We start from the raw sequence: 9,155 nt of genomic DNA, 5'->3' as shown, positions 1-9,155 counted from the left end.
TATGGTTCGCATAGTGTCCGACTTCAATTTATCAATCACAAAGTGCCTTCCAAGGACAGTGACTAGAAAATGTAATGTGTGCTTAAGAGTTAATCAACGCTCACATTTACAATTACGGCGCAAAATATCATGTCCACCACTTCTCTGTAGCTCAGTCATGAAAAAGAGTCTCAAATCTTATTTTCGTTAACATCAAACACTCCTTGCAGAAACAGAACCCAGAGGCACGATCGCATAATCAACGTCAGACTGCGTCTTTCACCGTCGTCCGCTTTGTCTAGGCCCGCACGTTCCACTATTACAATGTTCAAATCTCACCAGCTAGCTCAATGTGTGCACTTTGAACAATTTACTGATCATCTTTATCCAAGAATGTTGGCGGATTACGGCCGCGCTATTGCGGTTCGAAGCTTCAACTTCACTACGTAAATGTTACACGGCATCCACACCACTTCTGTTCCACAGAGCCGTGTCACCAATTTTATTGCAAAAGAAGCATTCTGTATCGGTAGTAACGAACAATTACGTAGATATTGAGGCAGGTGGGATATCAGCAGCAGCCCTCTTACATCACACAACCACGAGTTCTTCCGAACAATATTTAGCCGTGTGCTTCGAGATGTAACGTGTATTCTAAAATATCAATGTTGCCACATTGTGTGACTCAAATTTCGGTTGGAATGTGACTATATTGTGCATGTGGATTCTGTCACCATATTGTAAGCGTAGCTACTGCCTTATTGTAAAACTGTTACTCGAGCGACTGTCAAGGCGTGACACCACGAAATGTCATTGCTGGTGTACTTGTATTTGCACCGTTCAAGCCTTTATGAAACAACGTCATCTAAGGCCGGTCGTGTCTTAGATTAGATTAGGTTCTTAGATTAGGTTCGAATGCCGGGGGCAGTGGAGAGCAAAGCACACTTTTGTTTCTTTTTACGGCGAAGGTGAAGCGCAGTATGAAGTGGCCTGCACACGACGGCCGTTGGCGTAATCGAAAAGTCGGCGAGAGACCGCAAACCCAGTCTCGAACTTCTAAGAGAGACCATTGTACATAGTTCCAGAAAGCTTAAGAAGGACAGTATCGTGGAAACCTGAGTCGGTAAATGTACTTGCACTTGAATAAACAACGATGCATCAAATGAGGACAGGTATACGCGTACGGGAGCTGAGCCGGCGTTGAAGTGAAGTAGAACCAGCGCAGGACCATCAACATCATTTCAGCTAACAAAACCTGCTGCAGGTTGAAGGCTTCACACAGTGAAAGCTCGTGTGAAACTTAATGAGTTCCACTCCAGATCACACTTTTTAACTGCTTCTGTGAAGCACACGGATAGATATGCGAGTATGAATAAAATTTATCACCAGTGGTGGATCAGCTACCATCCTGGAACATGAGTTGAGCGATTTTCATGAAAGAGCGTGTCTGTCTGATAAATGAATTGTACTTGTACGGGGCTAGGTCCTATGCATAATCTTACAACTCCAGTTTTGCGAAGTGTCTTCCGTACACTGCTGAACAATTTCTTGAAAGACACAGAAGAATACGGCACTTTCTTGTAACATATACTTTTCTGTTCATTTAGCTTGCTTTTTGTCCGATTTCAGCGAAAATACCTGTTTAATGCTTTTCTCTAATTTTACAGAAATCTCAGTTTCTTCCAATAAGAGGCTGAGAGTTTACTCCCGTCATGACTGCAGCTTTCATGTAGAGCGAAAGCGTGAAATCCTGGGATGCGGTTGCAACAGATCCTACGTGTAGAGATAAGCATGTTACGTAGAACGCATGATATATGACCACTTACAAGACATCTTGTGCCAGATACCTGGCACTGAGCGACACCATCCAAATATCCACTCTACAAGGTTCGCGGCATGAGTCGTCCTAGTTGTAACTGCAACTTATCTAGTAACTAAGACCACTTGGCCCGTGCATACTACATCTATTACTTATACTTGCGGAGCATGGCGAAGCTGCAGCACACAAATGTGAATTGAAGATTGTAAAGACACAAACAGATGTTATTTCGCTCACAGTATTTATCACATTTTCACTTTACTGTATGGGAACCAATGCTATTGAAATGAAACATTTTCTCTGACCATAAACAGAAATAGATAATTTTTAAAGCTTTACGCACTTCTCTTGACATTGTAATCTATATTTATATTTCTACTGTGATGGCCGACGACGGCAGAGTGGGACGCGTAAGCACCTCCCGACGCCCGGATGTGGTCTCCCCACAACCAATGGGAGAGCTCAAAACATGACATCGAGGGATGGTTGTGCGATGTCCTTCCGTTGCGTTTCCGAGAGCTCCACGTCCTTCGCCTCCCTGTCTGGACGGGATGGCAGTGGGTCATAAAACGCTGTCACTCGGCTGTCATCTCGCCCACGGGGAGGTCAACGGGTTTCCCCCAATGAGACGGGCGTTTGATTGGGCTGTTTCAAACAACTATCTGATTCGCCGCCCAATGCTTGCTTCAGAGATTACGTAAATTGTGCGTCAGGAGTTTGGAATAAAATTATGACGGAAAAGTTTTACGTTCTACGACCACATATAACGAAAAGTTTTACGTTCTACGACCACATATAACGAAATTGCGCAGCACTTTTATCTCGGCAGGAGAGAGTTTCCCCTTCCACACAAGAAGTTAAACAGAGCGCAGGCATTGACCCTCAGATTACTGCAAACAGGCTCATATCCCAGCCCGGCTTTATTCCACAAAATTTATCCCGACACCTATGCCACTAGTTCTTGCAGGCATTGCAATGACATCGCTAGCCTAGATCATATGCTCTGGCGTTGCCCCTCGTTACGAGGCACAGAAGAAATCAATGATGACAAGTGGCTCTCCGCTATCCAGAGCCCTGATGCCGGGGTGCAACTATGGGCTGTCCAGAGGGCCCACGATGCGGCGGTCGGGCAAGGCCTGACTGTCCCAACGTGGGAGCGGCCCGCAGCGCGCTGAGTCGCGTACCTCAGGACCTTATTAAAGTTTCGCATCCATCCATCCATCCTACGGCCCGTGTTCTTACGCACAGTTAACGCTCATGCCGCCACTGGAAGTGCCGATCACGCTGCCGTGGTTCCGCTGAAGAAGCCTACATGCAGATCGTGACGGTGAGTCCGCTTTTGCAGGCAAGCTCTAAAGGCTTTTTTTCAAAAACCTTAATTCACGTGCCGCAAACCGTCGTCGACAGCTTGACAGCACGGCGACAACGACGGCAAAAACGCGCCTCGAACGGCCGCATAATTGATATTGCAATAAAACATAGTTAACACGAACACTTTAGTATCAAAATGGACAAACAACAAACATTTTTAGTCAGCTTCGTTTCAGAAGATCACTTGCAGCAGATGAATGGGCCTGGCGAACTTGCAAACATTGAATCAATTGCAAGTGTTAAGAGAATGCTTCACCTCAAGAGCTCCTGTATCCGAATACATGGAACGGAGAAGTATTTGTTATGCAGCATACACCAACCCGGATTTAGAAAGGCTTCTTTCACGAAAATAAAAGGCTGAGTTCTACAAGCTATAGGGCCTAACGTTTTGTGTTTCTCGTCTATCTTTATTCATTTGGTGGAAATCGTCAAGTATATAGAATAACTAAAGCATCGCGTTTGCGTCTCTGTAACGCATCAATAAAATAAATAATATCACAATTTTGTGAGCACCTACCGAAAGAAATATAGTGGACAAGATCACTCTGTCAGCAGGAGTCCTCGTAAACAGAGGAAAAGTTTAAACGTTGGCTGCAAGCTTATGCTTCATATTTGTTTGCTTAAGATGCAGCACATGGCTGCACAATATGCGGCCCAAGGCAAAACTGAGACTTCAACGTTGTGCTCGTGCCGGCATCAGCGCACGGCCATTTAGGACGAAAACGACAGTTTGCCAGCAGAATACCCAAAATGAATTGTTCGCGGCGTTCGGCACATTAGAGGAGCACTGACATGATAATCGTAAATGTTTATTTTTATTTCTCAGTAAATTAAGATCCTACACCTCGAAAACATTGAAAAAGCACCGGAAAGTCTCAGATCACCCTAAACAATTTAACAGGACAGCTTTTGTACGGCTAGTGTTGGTTTTGCTTCTCAGGAGGCATGTCTGCCGCTACGTCATGCATGATAACCGTCGTTCGAGGCTTTGTATTAGGACACTGCGAATAGCAAGCCACTTCTCATCGACACTCAATAAAGGGATCGTAATAAGGTGACCAAGGATTCCCGGAGTGAATTATTAGTGTGAGACTACTAGCCCTACTCACAACACCGGCACTCGGTTGCAGAATTCGTCACGAACCTCTAATCCACTGTAAGGACACGGGACAAAACATAGTTCTGCCCCTTTTATTTTATATTTAGCACTGGAATCAATCTGACCGGCAGTGGATCCATGGTAAGCCAGGAAAAACACGGAGAGGCCTCAGAGTTCTCGCACAAGCAGCTCGTGACATTACAGATGTTGAGGGTGGATTATGCTGTATCATAATGTAATCAGGAAATCACCACCTCCACATTCGAGAACTTGTGATTAACAGGCATTACGCAGGAAAATGCATGACGTCATACCTGCGTCATCGAATGAATGGTTCTTGTTCTGGTAGTGTATACTACGTTAAACGTATTTACTGTTCCCCTACGCATAGTGTCGCTTCGTAGTTTTGAAAAAAAAAAAGAAAATGCGGGAGACTCAACGAGTTGAAATCTATATGCACCGAAGCTTTGTGTCGAAGCACACCTACGCGCACGCACGCACACAAGCGTGCACAAACATACACCGAGCCTTTTGTTACCCGCCGTGGTTGCTCAGTGGCTATGGTGTTGGGCTGCTGAGCATGAGGTCGCGGGATCGAATGCCGGCCATGGCGGCCGCATTTCGATGGGGGAGAAATGCGAAAACAACCGTGTACTTAGATTTAGGTGCACGTTAAAGAACTCCAGGTGGCCGAAATTTCCGGAGACCTCCACTACGGCGTGCCTCATAATCAGAAAGTGGTTTTGGCACGTAAAACCCCATATTTAATTTTTTTTTGCCTTTTTTAAGCGGAGTTGCTGACAACTGGCGAGTACGACGGACACCTTGAACGCATCATGGTTTCAGAGGCAGCACGCGCATATGTAGGTACAGCGCAGTTCGAATGCATTCTATCAGCAAGAAGCGTATACTTCCTCGTTACCATGCAGCAGCTAATGCGTAGTGTTCCTGTATATGCTCCCGCAGGGAGCAGAGTTGCGCATACCTTTTCCGGCGCCGCTCGCACACCTATTGGCCGAACGCGAAAAATGACGTCAAATGATCCGCGCCGCTGCGAAGCCAACTTTACAGGCGCATCACCGACTCATGCGAACTCGTCGTTTCCGTCAGTGCCATCGCCATTGCAATCAGCGGACCGTCGATCGTGCGTTGAGAGGAGCAGCTGCGGGTTTCAGGTTTGGTATTCAACGATGTGAAGTCAAGGACCTTGGTGAAGTGATACGAAACACATCGTACTGGCACTTGTATTGTGCCAGTACGATGCCAAAAATGTGTTGTCAGATTCCAGTCTGCACTGTGTGAATAAATACTCTGCAAGTTTGCCATCTTGATGTGATTAGTGCAATAAAAATAACCTGTTGTTACTCTTAATAGCTTTTCGCCTTTCCATTTTCTTTGAATACTGCCCCCAAGGTTCCAAGAACCAGCACACTTGGCGTGCTGCCAGCAGCCGTTCATGCATTCCCTTGTATGAAATAAATTTGATCTAGAAGCTCTTGCATCTTGAATATTTTTCTACTTGCAGATTCGCTGCTACTATATAGCTGATTAGTCTGCGGTATGAATGAATCCTAAAAGTAAGCTTTGCTTAAAATGTGCGCATGTGAACATTTTGAAATGCGCTTAAATCTGTGTCTGCACCGCATGTATCGAAAACGTGCAGCTGTTGTGAACGATGGTTAGTGATAAATGACGCTCTGTTAACGGTCACTGACATAACTGCAGGCACGATAGCTCTCTTGGCGACGGTCATTAATCGGCTGGTTTCGGCAGCCAAAATGCGCTAAGTGTCCACTTACGTGTGTGAAGTTTTAAACACTCTTTAAAACATGTCTTGCTTTCTGACAATGATAAGACAACTTCATATGCATGCTGAAAATCATTGCACCGCCTTTTGTGGCGACGTACTGCGCATTTGCGAGCGAACTTTAGAGCTGTTCGAGCCACGGGAGTATTTTATTTTGGGGAATCGAAGGCGGTCCTACCCCCTATTTGTACGTTCATGTGTGTGTTGTATATGCGTGTTTACATAGGTACATACAAAGTTTCGGTTGGTTGGAAGCCCACCCCTTCCGAATGCACGAATGACTCATTCGAGCGTAACCTGTATTAAGAAGTGCCCTTTGCTAAGCGCCTGCGAACAATTGGCGCTTGTAGCTCGCGACCACTAGAGAAAAAGGCGGAACACCGCGCGGCATTTGGCTCCTGCGCGCGCGAGGAGGAGCTTCGCTGCAGAGCTGGATCTCGACGGCGGACCTATGCGCAACTCTGCTCCCTGCGGGAGCATATACAGGAACACTACTAATGCGTGGAGGCGACGGCCATCTGGTGGTGTTGCAAGGAACCCGAGTGTCGGGCGCACTCCGCTGTGATTGGTCGGCCTATTCAGCAAAGAAACACAGCCAGGCGGTAGCAAGGGTCACAAAAACCCGCTTTTTACGCCCGTGCGCGTCATATTGCTCAAGACGCCAATGGCGCACACTGGGACATGCCTGTACCAGTTTTGTTTTTAAACTCTACTAAAATGTTCAATTTCAGTGCAGTGCACATGTTTGTGGACGGCGTCACGCAACGTCTGCTGGGCGCTTCACTCACAGCGACCGCTTCGTGAGGCCAGCCATACGTCAGATCCGCGAAATTTTTCAAACGTCTCGTGCCTTAATAGTAGACGATGCAAGCATTAGGAAGAAATTACTGCTAACACAACTATTCCGGTAAGTTGGATCTCAAACTGCGGCCAAGACCAGTTGCTTTCAACGTAAAAATTAAATTATGGGTTTTTACGTGCCAAAACCACGATCTGATTATGAGGCACACCGCAGGGGGGGATAGGGGGGGAACTCCGGAAATTTGAACTACCTGGGTTTCTTTAACGTCCACCTAAATCTAAATACCCGGGTATGTTCGAAATGCGGCCGCCGCGGCCGGGATTCGATCCCGCGACCTCGTGCTGAGCAGCCCAACACCATGGCCACTAAGCAACGCAAAAACTACAACCGCCTTTCTTGAATTTGTAGCATAAATATATACCAAAATGGCAGTGCAAACATCATGTTCGGTAAGGTTTCGGCATTGCAAACAGACAAGAGCGGTATGCACATAGAGGCATGCACACGAGAAAGTCGTCCACGTGCGAAGGAGACGTGAAATACGCTTCAAGGCTAAGGACTGACGCAGCTTGAATTCTCGAAGCAACAAGGTGGGCTGCAAAAAGCACCTCTGTGGAGGCACTTGGTTAATGTTGACAGCCTGTAGTTCTAATGTGCACCCAAAGCTGAGTACAGGTAGGTTTTCTCACTCCACCCTCACTGGAAGGCAGCCACCGCATCAGGTAATCGAACCCGGGTTCTCAGCAGAACCGCCGCAGCCAAGTGAAGGCATAACATGGTACAACGTTCAGCGAAATTAACTGTGACAGATATTAGCTGAAATTCCGCGCCGTCCTTGTATACCTGGTACAGTGTTTCGTAATATCCACCTATTCTTCATTCTTTCGTTATCATCAGCGACGCTGGCGTTATCGGCGGTGGCCGAGGCAGAGGCCAAAGTACGTAAGATATGAACTGGATCATTAGGAAATAAGGCAAATGCGTGCGAACTGTTCACCATCCCCCCCCTCCCTCCAGCGGCATCTGTTCAGGTGCTCTCGTACACCGGAGCATTGCCGCACGTTTAGTGTAATCGCGTCGAATCTACTTTATTTCGAAGCCCTCTCGCCCACAGCGTGAACCGCAGACAGCGCCCTCAACTTTGTCGCGTACTCCCTCACTGCCCTAACCCCTGCAAGCGACCACCACGCTTTGTCGCTCCTCCAGTGCACTCTACGCTTCATCATCTCAAAATATAAATCGGCGTGCTTTGGCGTATAGGAGGCCGGCAGTCCCGCCATTCCTCGTCGTACTCTTGCAAGTGCTTGCGAACTTAGTGTAACAGAGTAATCCTATAGACCGTTTTATTGAGAGCGCCGCTGGATGGATGGATGGATGGATGGATGTTATGAGCGTCCCCTTTGGAAAGGGGCGGTTGGTCGCGCCACCAAGCTCTTGCTACTATACTGCCTAATATTCTACCTAGGTTAAACAATGAAAAAAGACAAAAAAAACACTATGAACTACCACCCCCAAATTTTATGATCCCCTATTGCGAACTGTGCTTTTGTACGTCTCCGTCTTTTGTCGTTTCCCTACTTTTCTTCCACCAATCCTCCAGTTGCCTCTTACTAATGTCTATTGCGGACATGTTTGCTTTACCACTGCTCCCTCTGAACCTAAGGGCTTCAAGAAGGCCAGTGGTGCCTAAATCGACCGCTGGGTAGACGTCTTCACATTCTAATAAAACATGCTTCGTAGTTTCCCTAGCTTGCCGCTATTTTGCCGCTATTTTTCGATGACAGCGCCGTCTGTCGTCCGCCTCCAAGCTCGTATGCGCTCGAGCGAGCATGGCGAACGTGTTGTTGACGACGAGTGGCGAGTTTTCGAGCTTTGCTGAAAGGTGTCAACAAGTTGTTTGGATTGGGAAACATCTTAGCATGTCGCCACTGAGCTTTTAGCTTGTAGCTGTAACATAGAACGGCGATGTGCCTAGAGGCGCTCCCGCAGCTCTGCCCGTAATCGAAATGGGAACCAAGTCTGAACATGGCCGATGGGTAACGTGCACAAGTAGCTTGTTAACATTGTGTGCCCCTAGCCCCGAACTCTATTGAGGTATCACTCAGGGGACAACAATCAGAGGTGTCCCCATGTGTCATGCGGTGTGCCGCACGAGCTTAGCCCAATCCAGGTAACTGCGAAGCTCCGAGGAATAACGTTTTGCTAGCTTTCGTGCCTCTATAATTTTCACGGTAAGACTTTCTAAACAGTGTTTGTCAGGCTCCCGGACATCAAAGTT

The sequence above is a fragment of the Dermacentor albipictus genome, chromosome 7 (genome assembly GCF_038994185.2).
Source record: "Dermacentor albipictus isolate Rhodes 1998 colony chromosome 7, USDA_Dalb.pri_finalv2, whole genome shotgun sequence".
NCBI lineage: Eukaryota > Metazoa > Arthropoda > Arachnida > Ixodida > Ixodidae > Dermacentor > Dermacentor albipictus.
The sequence above is the reverse complement of the archived record's forward strand: the minus strand, read 5'-3'. Positions refer to the sequence as shown.